General features: G+C 39.1%; 1 long non-coding RNA gene across 1 annotated transcript in view; it reads right to left on the minus strand.

Moving 5' to 3' along the window:
• Nucleotides 1–16,286, minus strand: part of LOC126236019 (uncharacterized) — an 86,909-nt gene extending 70,623 nt beyond the window's left edge. Inside the window, exons 1-2 of the long non-coding RNA XR_007544863.1 lie at nucleotides 16,142–16,286; nucleotides 15,497–15,630 (exon numbers count right to left, since the gene is read on the minus strand). This is a non-coding gene — a long non-coding RNA (uncharacterized LOC126236019). The remainder of the gene's footprint in view (nucleotides 1–15,496; nucleotides 15,631–16,141) is intronic.
• Nucleotides 16,287–16,785: the final 499 nt, after the last annotated feature.

Raw genomic sequence — 16,785 nt, forward strand, 5'->3', positions numbered from 1 at the left:
TTCCAAAGCTGTTTCACAGAGGAAGACTGCACTGTAGTTCCTTCTCTAGATTGTAGCACAGATGACAAAATGGTAGATATCGAAATAGACGACAGAGGGATAGAGAAACAATTAAAATCGCTCACACGAGGAAAGGCCGCTGGACCTAATGGAACACCAGTTAGATTTTACACAGAGTACAGGAAGGAACTTGCCCCCCCTTCTTGCAGCGGTGTACCGTAGGTCTCTAGAACAACGTAGCGTTCCAAAACATCGGAAAAGGTTACAGGTCATCCCTGTTTTCAAGAAGGGACGTCAAACACATGTGCAGAACTATAGACCTATATCTCTAACGTCGATCAGTTGTAGAATTTTGTAACACGTATTATGTTCGAGTATAATGACTTTTCTGGAGACTAGGAATCTATTCTGTAGGAATCAGCATGGGTTTCGAAAAAGATGATCGTGTGAAACCCAGCTCGCGCTATTCGTCCACGAGACTCAGAGGGCCATAGACACGGGTTCACAGGTAGCTGCCGTGTTTCTTGACTTCCGCAAGGCGTTTGATACAGTTCCCCACAGTCGTTTAATGAACAAAGTAAGAACATATGGACTATCAGACCAATTGTGTGATTGGATTGAAGAGTTCCTAGATAACAGAACGCAGCATGTCATTCTCAATGGAGAGAAGTCTTCCGAAGTAAGAGTGATTTCTGGTGTGCCGCAGGGGGAGTGTCGTAGGACCGTTGCTATTCACAATATATATAAATGACCTAGTGGATAACATTGGAAGTTCACTGAGGCTTTTTGCGGATGATGCTATAGTATATCGAGAGGTTGTAATAATGGAAAATTGTACTGAAGTACAGGAGGACCTGCAACGAATTTACGCATGGTGCAGGGAATGACAATTGAACCTCAATGTAGACAAGTGTAATGTGCTGCGAATACATAGAAAGAAAGATCCTTTATCATTTAGCTACAATATAGCAGGTCAGCAACTGGAAGCAGTTACTTCCATAAATTATCTGGGAGTACGCATTAGGAGTGATTTAAAATGGAATGATCATATAAAGTTGATCGTCGGTAAAGCAGATGCCAGACTGAGATTCATTGGAAGAATCCTAAGGAATGCAATCCGAGTACAAAGGAAGTAGGTTACAGTACACTTGTTCGCCCACTGCTTGAATACTGCTCAGCGGTGTGGGATCCGTACCAGATAGGGTTGATAGAAGAGATAGAGAAGATCCAACGGAGAGCAGCGCGCTTCGTTACAGGATCATTTAGTAATCGCGAGACCTTCACGGAGATGATATATAAACTCCAGTGGAAGACTCTGCAGGAGAGACGCTCAATAGCTCGGTAAGGGCTTTTGTTGAAGTTTCGAGAACATACCTTCACCGAGGAGTCAAGCAGTGTATTGCTCCCTCCTACGTACATCTCGCGAAGAGACCATGAGGATAAAATCAGAGAGATTAGAGCCCACACAGAGGCATACCGACAATCTTTCTTTCCACGAACAATACGAGACTGGAATAGAAGGGAGAACTGATAGAGGTACTAAAAGTGCCGTCCACCACACACTGTCTGGTGGCATGCGGAGTATGGATGTAGATGTAGATGTAGTAGATGTCTTCTAGTTGCTTCATTTAGATGTCAGGCAGTGTATGTTTAAAAGAAAGATGATGTGCTTCACTGACATCAGTCAGAACAGAAATGACAGAATTCCCCCACCACTGAGTCACACATCCCACCAAATGTGTTAAAAGCACCATACTATGACAATGTTATTTTGTACTGTAACTACCAGGTGTCTTCCACAAATGAACAACTAGTCTGCATATTACTACTTTTCACATTAGTTGCACACTAACAATCAAGTAAAGATCTTTGTACCACAAACCAAACAATGAGAATAGAACTAAGAATAATTCTATTAATGTTACAGTGCCAAATTATGCTTTAGAAACCAGATGAAGATGAGACGCAGGTTCCTCTTATGCATCACTCATCTTTCCTCTGGAATGTAACTTTTATGCGAAATAACATGATTACCCTTTTACAAAATGTATAATGGAAAGAAACACAATTTCTGATATTGAATAAGTGAATATAATAAAACTATATATTGATATGAATGTGGAAAATAGCATCCACAGCAGTTCAATCACAGTTAAATCTTGGCATTAGCACACTACTTACGTAGTAAAAGTAATCAAGAACCTTTCTAACACACCACAAAAGATAATAGTTCTGGCATAATTTTGAATTTGTAGGCCTTAGACTGGAAACTGATGTATATCTACCAATCTCCAAAGCAAGCAGTATCACTGTAGCAGAGGAGAGAATATATATAGGGAAACATTCCACGTGGGAAAAATATATCTAAAAACAAAGATGAAGTAACTTACCAAACGAAAGCATTGGTATGTTGGTAGACACACAATCAAACACAAACACAAATTTCAAGCTTTCGCAACCCACAGTTGCTTCATCAGGAAAGAGGGAAGGAGAGGGAAAGAGGGAAGGATGTGGGTTTTAAGGGAGAGGGTAAGTAGTCATTCCAATCCCGGGAGCGAAAAGACTTACCTTAGGGGGAAAAAAGGACAGGTATACACCCGCACACACACACATATCCATCCGCACACATACAGACACAAGCAGACATATATATCTGCTTGTGTCTATATGTGCGGATGGATGTGTGTGTGTGTGTGTGTGTGTGTGTGTGTGTGTGTGTGCGCGCGCGCGCGCGCGCGCGCTCGTATATACCTGTCCTTTTTCCCCCTTTCCACTCCCGGGATTGGAATGACTCCTTACCCTCTCCCTTAAAGCCCACATCCTTTCGTCTTTCCCTCTCTTTCCCACTTTCCTGATGAAGCAACCATGGGTTGCGAAAGCTTGAATTTTGTGTGTGTGTTTGTGTTTGTTTGTGTGTCTATCAACATATATATATATTTGGAAGCAGAGAGATGGTGTGACTGCACAACACTTTTTCTTTATTACAGAATAATAATCCACATAGAGCAAGCAAGAATTTTGATAATTACTGGTTATTAATCTCACAGAGAGTCATGTTCAGTTCTACGAAATCAAAAGTGCAAAATGTTTATACATATGTATTCAGTAATACATAATCGAACCTTCTATATGATAATATGAGTAGTTGTCTATTCTCATACCACTGTTTTTGTGTTTCATGATTTTTATCTATCCTCATATTAAATAGATAAATTACTATTCATGGTTAAAAAAAATCATATCTTGAACTGCCGAAAAGCTGCTGTATGGATAACAATATTTGTAGAAATCTATGGTAGTTTCAATCACTGGAGCTATTGTCTAGGCAATATATTATAAAATTATGAATATACCCACTGCCTGCAAAAGTGAGGAGTCCCTTACTAATACAGAATACCACTAATATTCTGATATAACTGGCATGCTTGAAAATCCAGCATGCACCACGAGTGAAACTATTTCTGTTGACTCAAATGTAACTCCAGTCAAAGTAAAAAGAGGAAGAGTTAAATCTGCTATCCCAATGACTCAAGCACACAAATGGCTATGCCCACCGTAAACTGGAAGCACTTAACCTCATGAATGCTTACACAACACCAGTGACAATCGAAAAACAAACTGAAAATGAAGACAAAGCCGTGTCATCAGCACTATGCTTTGGTAAAGGGATGGCATATGCTGACTATACAATCAGATAAGCACTCTCAACAAACAACGTTGTAACAGTGGGAAAAGACAGTGAGACATGCTGCTACAAGTAGAGTCAATCACAGAACTACCAGGAGGCTAACATAATACTTGTATCACTAGGAAATCTGTGAAGTTCCTCACGATAAAGGATGACAGCCAGAACAGTTGCAGGATGAAAATTTATTAAAATTCTTGATCAAGGTTTCGGTATACATAAATACACCTTCATCAGAAGTAAAAAATCCTGAACAGGAAGACACTTTCATTAGAAAGACCTCAGCATCAGAAGTAAGAAACACAAAATCTTAAGTAACAGTGAAATTACCAGAGGAATACAGGCACAAAATCTTTTAGTTACTTACTAAAATTACATCATGCAATGGAGATTAACAAAACAATTGTGCCACAGGCGTCGTCAATAATTAAGACATCTTCACAATTTGTACAACATGACTATGTGCACAGGGTCAATGCAAACAGTTAAGCACCAGTACTTCGCCTATGAACTATCGAGACAAGAGTGTGAAAGCACTAGGGCAGATGGTTTCGCCGAGAGAGGGCACTTGTGGTATGTGCCAGACACTCGCGCATATTAAAATCCATAAATACTTACATAAGCGCATCAAAAATTATTCAAAGTTGTGCTGATTCAAACTTTCTGTCTTAATAAATAAAACATATCAGACCATTTAAAAACATTTATGTAAAAAAGAAAATATGGAACCAATTTATCTGTGTCCTAGTGTCAAACGGATGAAGCTTGCGCTATGGAACACATCTAACGAGAGAGGGCACTAGTGTAATGCGCGAGAATCTCGCGTAACGTATACATACTAGCGAAAACAACCAAAATGTTACAATAAAACGAAACCATCTCCCCTTGTGAATAAAAACATACTAGTCAATTAACCACACATACACATCGAAAATCACAAACAGCAAACATCAAAAATACGTAAAATCCCAACAAGACAGGAAAAGCGCATTTCACCGGCATCAACAAGCAAGAAAACTAACTTCTAGTCAGCCAGACTATATTACATTAAGGCAAGGAGTGGTTTGAAACTGTCTAAAAAATTTTTGTTTCTAAGCTGCACCTGTTCATTAAGAACAAAACCATCTTTTAGAGACAGATGCTTGAAAAATCTCTAATTCTTCGAGCAAGTCCAGTTTGTAACCCTTGTTCGCTTCATGAAGCAACTCTACGTCGTCCAGTTCACGTGGCGTATGCTGTAAGAGCCATAGATGTTCGGCAAACGTGGAATTATGTTCGTTTTCCCAATTTTTACCTAGCATGTGCTCTTTACACCTTACAAAATTACTTGTAACGACTGCCCAAACTATTACGTTGGACAGACAGGTAGACCCATTAAAGTAAGGTATAAAGAGCACATGCTAGGTAAAAATGGGGAAAACGTACATAATTCCACGTTTGCCGAACATCTATGGCTCTTACAGCATACGCCACGTGAACTGGACGACGTAGAGTTGCTTCATGAAGCGAACAAGGGTTACAAACTGGACTTGCTCGAAGAATTAGAGATTTTTCAAGCATCTGTCTCTAAAGGATGGTTTTGTTCTTAATGAACAGGTGCAGCTTAGAAACAAAAATTTTTTATACAGTTTCAAACCACTCCTTGCCTTAATGTAATATAGTCTGGCTGACTAGAAGTTAGTTTTCTTGCTTGTTGATGCCGGTGAAATGCGCTTTTCCTGTCTTGTTGGGATTTTAAGTATTTTTGATGTTTGCTGTTTGTGATTTTCGATGTGTATGTGTGGTTAATTGACTAGTATGTTTTTTTTCTTTTTTTTCACAAGGACAGATGGTTTCGTTTTATTGTAACATTTTGGTGGTTTTCGCTAGTATGTATTTCACCGCCTACGTTACGCGAGATTCTCGCGCATTACACTAAAGTGCGCGTCATTTACGACGGCGGCCGAGTTTAGGTTCGTCCTGCGCATCTGACGTCACAAAACACAGTCAGCCAATGAACAGAGAACGACGTTGCCAGAGCTCGACTGTGGTGCAGAGCACAGACGAGTGTCTTCAGTTTAAGAAATATTCAGTCATAAATAAAGTAAGTGAACAAAAGCAATGTCTTGATAGCAGACTTTCTATACAAGAAAGTTTGGAAAAAGTATTCATTATACAAGTTGCTTCATATTCTATTCATTAATTAAATGACACAAGCAAAAAGCCTCCTAATTCAGGCGATAGCAAGGAAATTCATTCCCACTAAACGCATTTTCGCAATAAAGAACAGCGGTAATTGTTTATTTCCTATTGTACTTCGACGAAACGTGAGTAATTCATAGTCACACCAACAGTGTTTGTCGGTATTTTGCGTGACTCTTTATAGTCCTCCAAGAATTCCATTGAATGGTGAGCTGCGTTAGCGTAATGGTTAAGGTGTTTGGCTGCTAAGCAAAAGGTTCTGAGTTTAAATCTTGTTTGATGCTTAATACATTCTTTACTTAAAAACAATATCGAAGTGTCTTACTTCGTGTATTTTATTCGTTTGAATGTAATTTTTTGAAATTTCTAGTGGCAACCAAAATCGACAATACGGGAAGTATATGCTGTGGACTTTTACCTCTGAAAACTCTTCAAAATTTCGTGCAATGGTTTGCTACATTTAATGCTGCACAATAACTGCGTTGAACATCGAAACAAAATTAAGTCATTTATGGGGGCAAGTATCAGTCAAGAAGATGTGTAAAAATCAAATTTTTGAGCCAAATACTTTTTGTTAAATCGAATGATAAGTGTATCAAAGCAGTCGGAACACCATGTGTCTGCACAGGCGAGCAGTGCAGTGATGAGAAAATCGCGCACAGCGCGGAATGCGGGGAGAGCACGTCTCTGAAGCAGCGAAAGGGTTAATGCGGCCGTGGTGGCTTTACTTCATAAACTGCGCGCTTGCCCCTAAACGTAAGTTTGCGAATTACACTATACTATGGCGTTGCTTCTCTTGGCGTGTGCAACTGGCAACGCAGCCATCTCCCGCGTCTGGGCGGGCATGCGCGAGCCGCCAAGATAAAAGAACTGAACTATAGTGCCCTCTCTCGTTAGATGTGTTCCATAGCGCAAGCTTCATCTGTTTGACACTAGGACACAGATAAATTGGTTCCACATTTTCTATTTTACATAAATGTTTTTAAATGGTCTGATATGTTTTATTTATTAAGACAGAAAGTTTGAATCAGCACAACTTTGAATAATTTTTGATGCGCTTATGTAAGTATTTATGGATTTTAATATGCGCGAGTGTCTGGCACATACCACAAGTGCCCTCTCTCGGCGAAACCATCTGCCCTAGTGCTTTCACACTCTTGTCTCGATAGTTCATAGGCGAAGTACTGGTGCTTAACTGTTCGCATTGACCCTGTGCACATAGTCATGTTGTACAAATTGTGAAGATGTCTTAATTATTGACGACGCCTGTGGCACAATTGTTTTGTTAATCTCCATTGCATGATGTAATTTTAGTAAGTAACTAAAAGATTTTGTGCCTGTATTCCTCTGGTAATTTCACTGTTACTTAAGATTTTGTGTTTCTTACTTCTGATGCTGAGGTCTTTCTAATGAAAGTGTCTTCCTGTTCAGGATTTTTTACTTCTGATGAAGGTATATTTATGTATACCGAAACCTTGGTCAAGAATTTTAATAAATTTTTATCCTGCAACTGTTTTGGCTGTCATCCTTTATCGTGAAGAATTTCATACAGCTCGTGATAAGTGGGAAATCCGGGTTCAAGTCCCAATCCAGTACAAATTTTCATTGTCATCATTCCATTCTACAGCTGTTGGTTGTCCTTATTCACAACTGCAAATACATTTAATCTGCTCCAGTAGTAGTATGTCCATTGCAATGAATCTCTATGCCTCTTCTCTGCACTGAGATCTCACTTCCATGCACCACGGTCAAAGTTAAAGTTCTTCTTTCACAAGTTTATTTCTACAACCTTTTTAGTTACAGAATCCCGGTATGTAGGAGCCATTGTTTTGTCAAATAATATGATGTGTGTGTTTGTACAGCTGCGCTCAGCAACTGTAGATTTATCCAGGTCTTGATGTTTGTATGCCGCTGATGTTCTGAACAGGTCCGAAATGGTGTGCATGGACTGACCGATGCAATTGTTTCCACACTCACAAGGAATGTTGTGAATGACATGGGTCCTGAGGTTGAGACAGTCCTCGACAGGGCATAGCATCTCCTATTTGTTCCTAGAAGTTCGGAAAATAGATCTTATACCTCGTCTTCCCAGGACTCTGCCTATTTTGCTGGATACGGCATTACAGGAAGGAAGGAATATAGCCTGTGGCTCATCATGTGAATGTTGATATTTTCATGTTTCCTTTTCTTGGAGAAGATTGACTTCATATCAGGTGAACCACAGCCATTCTTTCAGAACAAGTACTTCAGATGATTAATTTTGGAATCCAAGTGTTCCTTATCAGAAACAGTATTTGCTCTCTTCTGGACTGGCTGATAAAAACTAAGGGTGCTAATATATAAATCAGTGTGCATTGGCTTGTAGCATGCTTAGTGGCTGAGATATCCATCCAACTTTTGTTATACTAAAACATCTACAAATGGCAGCCTTTCTTCTTTCTCTGTCTCACAAGTAAACTAAATGTTTATGTGCTTAATGCCCATATGTTCAAGGAACTTCTCAAGAGCTTCTATGCCATATGCCCACAGCATAGATGTTTCATCAACATAACAATAAAATGAAGATGGATAAAGGAGAGAGAAATTTAATGCGCATTCCTCAAAATGTTTCATAAAAAAGTCTGTCACTGCTGGAGAAAACAGGGAGCCCATAGCCATTCCATCTGCAGTTTCATAAAATTTACAGCCATACAAGAAGTAGGTGGTCATCATAATACGTTTTGGTAGAATGAAAGTTGGATGGACGTCTCAGCCATTCAGAGTACTGCAAGCTGAAGCACACAGATTTATATCTTAGAGCCCAGAGTTTTCATTATCCTGTCCAGAAGAAAGTAGTTTTAAATAAATCATTACACAGAGCAAAAACTTTTTCTGATAAGGACCACTTGGATTACAAAATTGATCATCTGAAGTGCATGTTCTGAAAGAATGGCTATTGTTCACATGATATGAAGGCAGCATTCTCCTAGAAAAGAAAATGTGAAACATTCACATGATGAGCCACCGATTCTATTCCTTCCTTTCTACAGTGCTACAGTCAGCAAAATAGACAACATCCTGGGAAAACAAGGTCTAAGACCTATTTTGCAACCTCCTAAGAAGATAAAGGAGATGCTACGCCCTGTTAAGTACAGTCTCAGCCACAGAATACCTGGTATTTATAACATCTCTTGTGAGTGCAGAAGCAAGTGCATTGGTCAGTCCATCCGTACCATTTCCAACCACGGTGCAGAACATCAACAGCACATTAAAAACTGAGAACCGGAGAAATCTGGGGTTGCTGAAAACACAATTACAAGTAAACACAAAAAAATGTTTGCTGAAACAAAAGTTTTGTGCCAGGCTAGTACATACTGTGCTCCTGAAATTAAAGAGCCTGTAGAAATAAGAATGTGCGAGAAGAACATTGTGCCAGCAGATACAATATTAGCAGTGCATGGAAGTGAGCTTTCAATGCACAGATGAAATGGAAATATTCATTGCAATATACACACTGCTTCGGGTGGGGTGCCGCCACCAGCACAGACGTTGACACCATTTGCCACAGCATTACGTAATCGCCAACAAATTGGAAGCTGTCTGAGGGCTACATCAGACCAATAAAGCAGCAATTTTCACAGTCAATTGCTCCTGATGAAGATGATCAGCGAAACCTCGAGATTTTATCTTGAACTGATATGGCAAGAAATCCGAGAACATGTTATAAAACAGTGCTGTCATGAAAGACTTCATTCTCATTCATTTAGATTTCCATTTACAAAATTCAGATCATATGAAGCTTCACAGGGTATTACGTACTTTACTTTTCAAATCATGCAATCAGCTGTATGTCAGGTCAGTTGCCTCCCAACTAAATATAGTACTCACAGTTTTGGGAACACAAATATTGTTTGATGTAGAATACACATAGTGAAAGCATTGAAGTATTCTGTTCATTACTTCACTAATAACACTACGATGTTGAAGCAATAAAAAACATATACATAATTGGCATACCACTCTATTGTTCCTCAAGATCATAATGTATAAGAATGCCAAATGACAATGTGTAGCCACACGGCATCAGCCGAGCGGTCTAAGGCACTGCAGTCATAGACTGTGCGGCTGATCCCGGTGTGTGTGTGTGTGTGTGTGTGTGTGTGTGTGTGTGTGTGTGTGTGTGTGTGTGTCCTTAGGATAATTTAGGTTAAGTTGTGTGTAAGTTTAGGGACTGATGACCTTAGCAGTTAAGTCCCACAAGATTTCACACACACACATTTGAACATTTTTGACAATGTGTACTTAAAATTGGCTCTTTCAGTCATAGGGATCAAAACCCTCTCTAGAGTGCCTTCTAACTTATAATTTAAAGTTTAAATCTATATCTACACTCTGCAAACCACTATGAAATGCATGGCAGAGTGTGCATCACATTGTACCAGTTATAATTCTTCTCATTCCATTGAGTATGGAGTACAGCAAGAACGATTGCTTGAATGCCTCTGTCTGTGCTGTAATTAATCTAATCTTGTTCTCAAGAGCCCTGTGTGAGCGACTTGTAAGGGTTGTAGTACATTCCTTAAATCATCATATAAAGCTGGTTCTTGTAACTGTGTAAGTAGGCTTGCTCGGAATAGTTTATGTCTATCTTCGCGAGTCTGGCAGAGTTTCGTCAGCATCTCTGTGACACTCTCTCACATGTCAAACAAACCTGTGATCACACATGCTTCCCTCCTCTGTGTATGTTCAATGTCCCTTGTTAGTTAGTTCAGGTACATACACTTGATCAACATTCCAGAATGGATGCCACGAGTGATTTGTAAGCAGTCCCCATGAAGTGTTACATCCAGGTATTTGTATGAGCTAGCCAAATCCAACTGTGACACATTGATATTATAGTCATATTGTTTTTTGTAAAATGCACATTTAAAGTAAGTAGCCAGTCTTTGTACCACTTTGAAATCTATGCAATAACTTTGTTACAGGTAAGTATCTCATCTGCAAAAAGTCTGAAGTTACTATTAATATGTCTGTATGGTGATTAATAAACCATATGAACAGCAAGTGTCCAACCCAACACATTTCCCTGGGACACACCTGAAGTTAGTGCTACATCTGTCTCTGACTCTCCCTCTAAGATAACATGTGTCTTCCTTACCAAAAAATCCTAAATCCAGTCACAAATTTCACTAGATGCCTCATATGATTGTATTTTTGGCAGTAAGTGTAGATGTGGTATGGAGTCAAATGCTCTTTGGAAATCATATAATCTGCATCTACTTGACTGCCTTGATCTAAAGCTTTCAGTGTGTCATATGAGAAAAGTATGAGCTGGGTTTCACATGATCAATGTGGCATGGAGAAGGTCATTGGGTTCGAGATACATTATTTTAGGCCTATTTGAGTTCAGAATATGTTTCAAATTCTATAACAAATCAATGTCAAGGATCCTGGATGGTAATTTTAAGGCTAAATTCTACTACCCTTCTTGTAAACATGTGTGATCTGTGCTTTCTTCCAACTACTGGTCAACGTTTTTTGTTTGAAAAATCTACAATAGATTATAATTAGAAAAGGGGCTAACTTAGCTGCAAATTAAATACAGAATCTGATAGGGATTCCATTGGGCCCTGGAGCTTTATTAAGTTTTAATGATTTCAGCTCTTTCTCAACACCACTGACACTCTCAATTATTTACTCATGTTTTATATTGGTAGGAGGATCAAATTGAGGCAGTTCTCCTGGGTTTCCCTTTGTGCTTTTGCTTTGCTGCCCTTACTTTCAGTTCCTGTCTCATTCGCAAGTGAGTGGACACTAAATTTTACATGCGACTAGAATATCTTTGGGTTTTGTGGAAGATCATTTGACAATATTCAGCTATGGTAGTCATTGACGGCTTCATGCAGCATTGCTCTCTTGACAGCTAAATGCATTCTATTCAGCATCTCTCTCTGTTTAGCCCCATGCTTTGTTATAGACCTATTATGCAGTAGTCTCCGGTCCTTTAGAAGTTTCCTTAAAGTGGCTGTATACCAAGGAGACACCATCCCATTATCAACTGATTTACTGGGTACATATACATCCAGTGGATTGTAAACTCTTTTTTTAACTTGAGCCATAGTTCCTCTACATTGTCCTGTCTAATGCTAGAAGTTTCTAGTTCCTTGTTGAGATATGACTCTACAGCTTTTTATCTAGTTTACTGAAAATTAATATCTTTCTACTTGTTTTAGTTGTCATTTGTACTTTGGTAATTATTGTTGCCACAACCATGTCACGGTAACTAATACACATTTCGATGTGGACGTCCTCAAACAGGTCATGTCTATTGGTTGCCATTAGATTTAACATATTTCCAAATATAATCACACAGAGGGAAGCTTACTGCTAGTGACTGAATAACATTTTGGTTTATGGGAATATTGGAATAAATAAGTTTTTGGAGTGGTCTACGATTTAAAAAGATTTGTTGTTTAACTCAAAGTTACATGCATATACACTAAATCAGTCAAACAGGAGAACCATGAAATAGGTGGCACCAAGATTCATCTGTAAACTACACTGTTCTCAGTATCAGACTCTCCAAGTTCCACGAAGCTCAACTTCATTACTATTTAAAGAATATGCTACTTCTATGGGCATATGTATCCCACAGCAATCACAACAGTAACATTTAAAAAACAATGTCACAAGAAGACAGCAAAACCCAGTACTGCTAACAGAAATGTACAAAGCATGAATCACCACACCCTATACTGATGAGTTTGTGTGCAAACAGTAGGCATGTGTCATACTGGCCGTTTCTAGTGTTTGGTCGAAATAAAAAACATCAGTATAATATTGATAAATCATTTTTAATTACTGGATCCAGTTTAACTTTCTTGAGTAATAAATTAAATTCTATTCATGTGATATGTTTACAAGACAAGGTAATGATAGATTGCTACTCATCATAAAGATGACACATTAAGTTGCAGACAGGCACAATTAAAAGATACATACACATAACCTTCCGGCCACAGCCTTCGTCAGAAAATGAAAGAGAAGCACACTCCATTATATGTAAGTGTCTTTTTAATAGTGCCTGTCTGCAACTTAATGGGTCATCTTTATGGTAATTTTTCCTTACATGGTTGACAGTCCAACCTGGAGTTTACATTGTTTCATGTGATATGTTTTTGAGGCATATTCCTTACCAGGCATTCATCAGAATACCAAACTTCCCTAACATAAATGTACACTGATAGAAGTAAAGACAACAAATAACAGAATATTTGAGGTACCCCCCCCCCCACTTGCATTAGCAGTATTCCCAGTCTCGTATAAATTCCTATTGACAACTCAGTGCCTCAACTATTTGGTTAGCTGTTACCTTATCTCCTGCAATTGTTTATATCCCACCAGGAACTTTCCACTACTGTAAGTATAGAACGTTTTTCTTAATGATAAAGTGTGGAGTGTCTCCTTTGATCCATGACATCATCTAGATGGCGGACACCCCTACTTCCAGTAAATACAATATGGTGACCTTAATGACTCTACATACACACACGAACAAACATAAAAAGAAATGAGAATATTTCACTCTAGCAATAACATGAAACTAATGGGACAACCACAGGAAGTAGGAGTTTTACATTGGGGGCAAACTAAATATATGACAATACAAAAAAAACACTACCACCCCAAAACAAATCTCATCTACAAAATCAAACACAAAAAATTCTCCACATATAACATAATACTACAAAGATGAAAATCACAAGAATAATACATTTCACTTGACCTATATGGCTTAAAAGAAGCTTACAACCACACCCACTGATGAATATAACTGGGCTACTCCCCCCACCCCACCCCACCCCCCCAAAAAAACCACACAACTAGCAAAAAACAAAACTAAATCCTCCAAACACCCCACCCTCCACCTCCCCACCTTTAACCAATCCCAACCTCCTCCATAGCACTCGTAAACACAACACTCACAAAGAAATAGAAGAAATAAAACTAAAACCATTCACACTAAAAACTAAAACCAACCCTCAGAAAACAAAACAATGCAGCATCTCAAAGATATAAATATGAACGATAACAAAAATAATATGTAAGTAAAACAATCCCCCTGATGGTTAATATACATCTCTTAAACCAGCTCCTCCATCAGATAGATCGTCAAACATTGTCAATCCAAAGAAAACAAGACGAGCACTATTATATTTCAGTCCATAAATAACACACAACAGTAATCATACCTGATACAAAAATGAATGTGTAAACCCTAGAAACAATAAATCAGTGTAAATCACTCATGATACAGTACTGTCTTCCAACAGCTTCACAGAATAATTACACAAACTCAAATAACCAAATACCATAAACATCTTCAAACATGAATATCTACCACAAGCGCATGACACTAAATACTACAACATGCCATCTACAAATGTGATCCAACTCAAAAAGAACATGCCACAATAACGTCATGTAACACAACTTATGTTAAGGGTCAAAGCCGATGGGTGGAATCGGACACTTCCTTGACACTAGGTGGTGACACATCTGTAAGACATCATCATCATTAGATCCATAATTGCAAGTATGTATACTTATGGTAACATGCATTGTTTTATTCAGTCCTGGGTCTGTTATTAAGTCACACTCACCTTCTTCTACTTCTATACTCCCTTTTTTCAACAATCACTGTTTAGGCTCTTACATATCTGGACACCAAAAAGTTTTTATTGCACAAAACATATTACTCTTAAAGCACACAAGATCCCAGAAAAACATACAAGAATGATGGAGGCAGGACAGTCCAGTACAGGAGCAATTCCAAGATTAAATACACAAGTGACACTATAAACAGTTGTATTTACAACAGTCTGAGTCACGAAGTAACATTCTGTTATAGTCATGTTGCTGCTAATGATCAATGTAGTACTCATCACAAAACAATATCATGTCCCATGGATCATTTGCATGCTAAATCATAATGATATGGAATATGTCATTTTATATCTGCCCCATAAATTATTTTGTAAATATGGCTAAATGTTTATCATTTACAAGTGTGAGTTATAAAAACTGCTGTATAAATTTTAAAGTTTATGTTTTAATGAATGCCTGATGATAAGACCAAGGGCACCTATGCTTGAGGGCAAGGGTTTTACTTTTTTATTTTGTTGTGTATAAGCGTTCTATGTTTGTTTTCTTGACACATTCCCCAGCATGAGGTTTACTGTGAATCAGGCTTATGGAACAAGTAATTGACTCCTGTACCAAGCTAGAGAAGCATACACTCTCTGCTCAAATTCAAAAAACTAAACAAAATTACTATATGGCACTTAGCCAATGTTTATATGCGCAAATCATCAAACATCGTGAGTCTAACAAATCAAAACATAATATCTTTTAAATTCTTTCTGCTGGTGCATGACGAAATGATTTAAAACTAAGCTAGTCAGTCATCTGTGTAGGCCCTTGTAAACAATGAAAGGTGATTCACGGCTGAGGCTTTGGTTTCACTAATCCATCTCATGTAACGATGAAATGCATGCACTAATAAAGAACACAAACTTGACATGACCCCCACAGTGTCATAAGGATCGCGCCTTTTACAATGTTAAACGAGTATGATGCAGCAACACTCACCTGAAACCTTGAAGCTTCTCTTGCACTCTTCCTACGACAGTTTTCTTTGGAGACTGTGGCCGGTCTTCTAAATCCATACCAACCATAGCCTGGGCGAGATGAAGGTTCTCTTCATTCATGGTGAAAAGCAGCGGCTAAAACACCAACACACTATTTCAGTTATTGCAGTCCTACCAGACAATGAAAAAGCGTCAAAACTAACGATTTGTGTTGTTTTAAATAATACACATGGGCTGATTGAGGCTGAAATTTTATTTACGGGGAGGTACAGTGTAAATCGAATTCGCATCTGAGGTTTAGAGAGACCCTTGCGTCTACTCTAAAGGATTTTTTGGATGTAATATAGCGATAAATTGTAAATTCGCTGCAAGAAGCGGGGAATTATTGTTAGCAATTGGTGTTCCACCACCTACAGGCATGAATGTCTCTAAATAAACAAATATGCGACAACACTTGCTTTGCAAAAAAGTCGCGAACAGATTGTAAACAATGCTCAAAGTTTGAACACAGGTGTACTGCTTCTCTAACTCAACCACCCTCATCACAAGATTGCCGGGATATATTCTTTTGTGAGCACATTTTGATCTGCATAGACAGATGTGGATACCTGTGATCCCACAAGAAATAATCACTTGGTGCTAATACCTGTCACGTTGTATATATCACAACAAGCGGCGCGACGCGTTCGGCACAAACAACAACACGAAGTTCTCCCACCAACACACGGCTTACAAATGACGGGCAGCGGCACTGGGACGAACAGCTGTTTTACTTGATGGTGCTGCCATCTCTCATTGAAGCTTCAAGCTAGTCGCCGCCATTGTGGAGTTGGTCGCTCACCAGGTAGAACAATTTCCCGCCGTGTGGCAGCAGCATCGCTTCTTGCTCGTGCATTGCTGGAATTAACTGGTCTCTGGCGAAAGGAGTAGACGTAAAAGCTATGTCGAAGGGCTTAGTTACTATTCAGACAGCCTATTTGACGGTGAATCCATCGTATTTTAGAAAAATGAAAATAGCTGCCCACACAAGAACGGACTCCCGTGACAGGCCAATTCCGCAGGTTACCGGTGGCGAAAGGGGGGGGGGGGGGGTGATACCTCGTCCGACGTAGTCCCTCAGACCTGCCCGCAGGCAGGGCCCATTTGTGTGTGGTATAAATCGGTGGATTATCCGCGGGTCCAGGACTGCGGTACATGCACGACAGGCCAGAGACCACAGGCGACGGATTTCAGGAGCTGTGGCTGCGTCACACCACGAGTACGTTGTGCAGTGCGGCGTCTTGAAGACAT

This window comes from Schistocerca nitens, chromosome 2 (assembly GCF_023898315.1).
Source record: "Schistocerca nitens isolate TAMUIC-IGC-003100 chromosome 2, iqSchNite1.1, whole genome shotgun sequence".
Classification (NCBI taxonomy): domain Eukaryota; kingdom Metazoa; phylum Arthropoda; class Insecta; order Orthoptera; family Acrididae; genus Schistocerca; species Schistocerca nitens.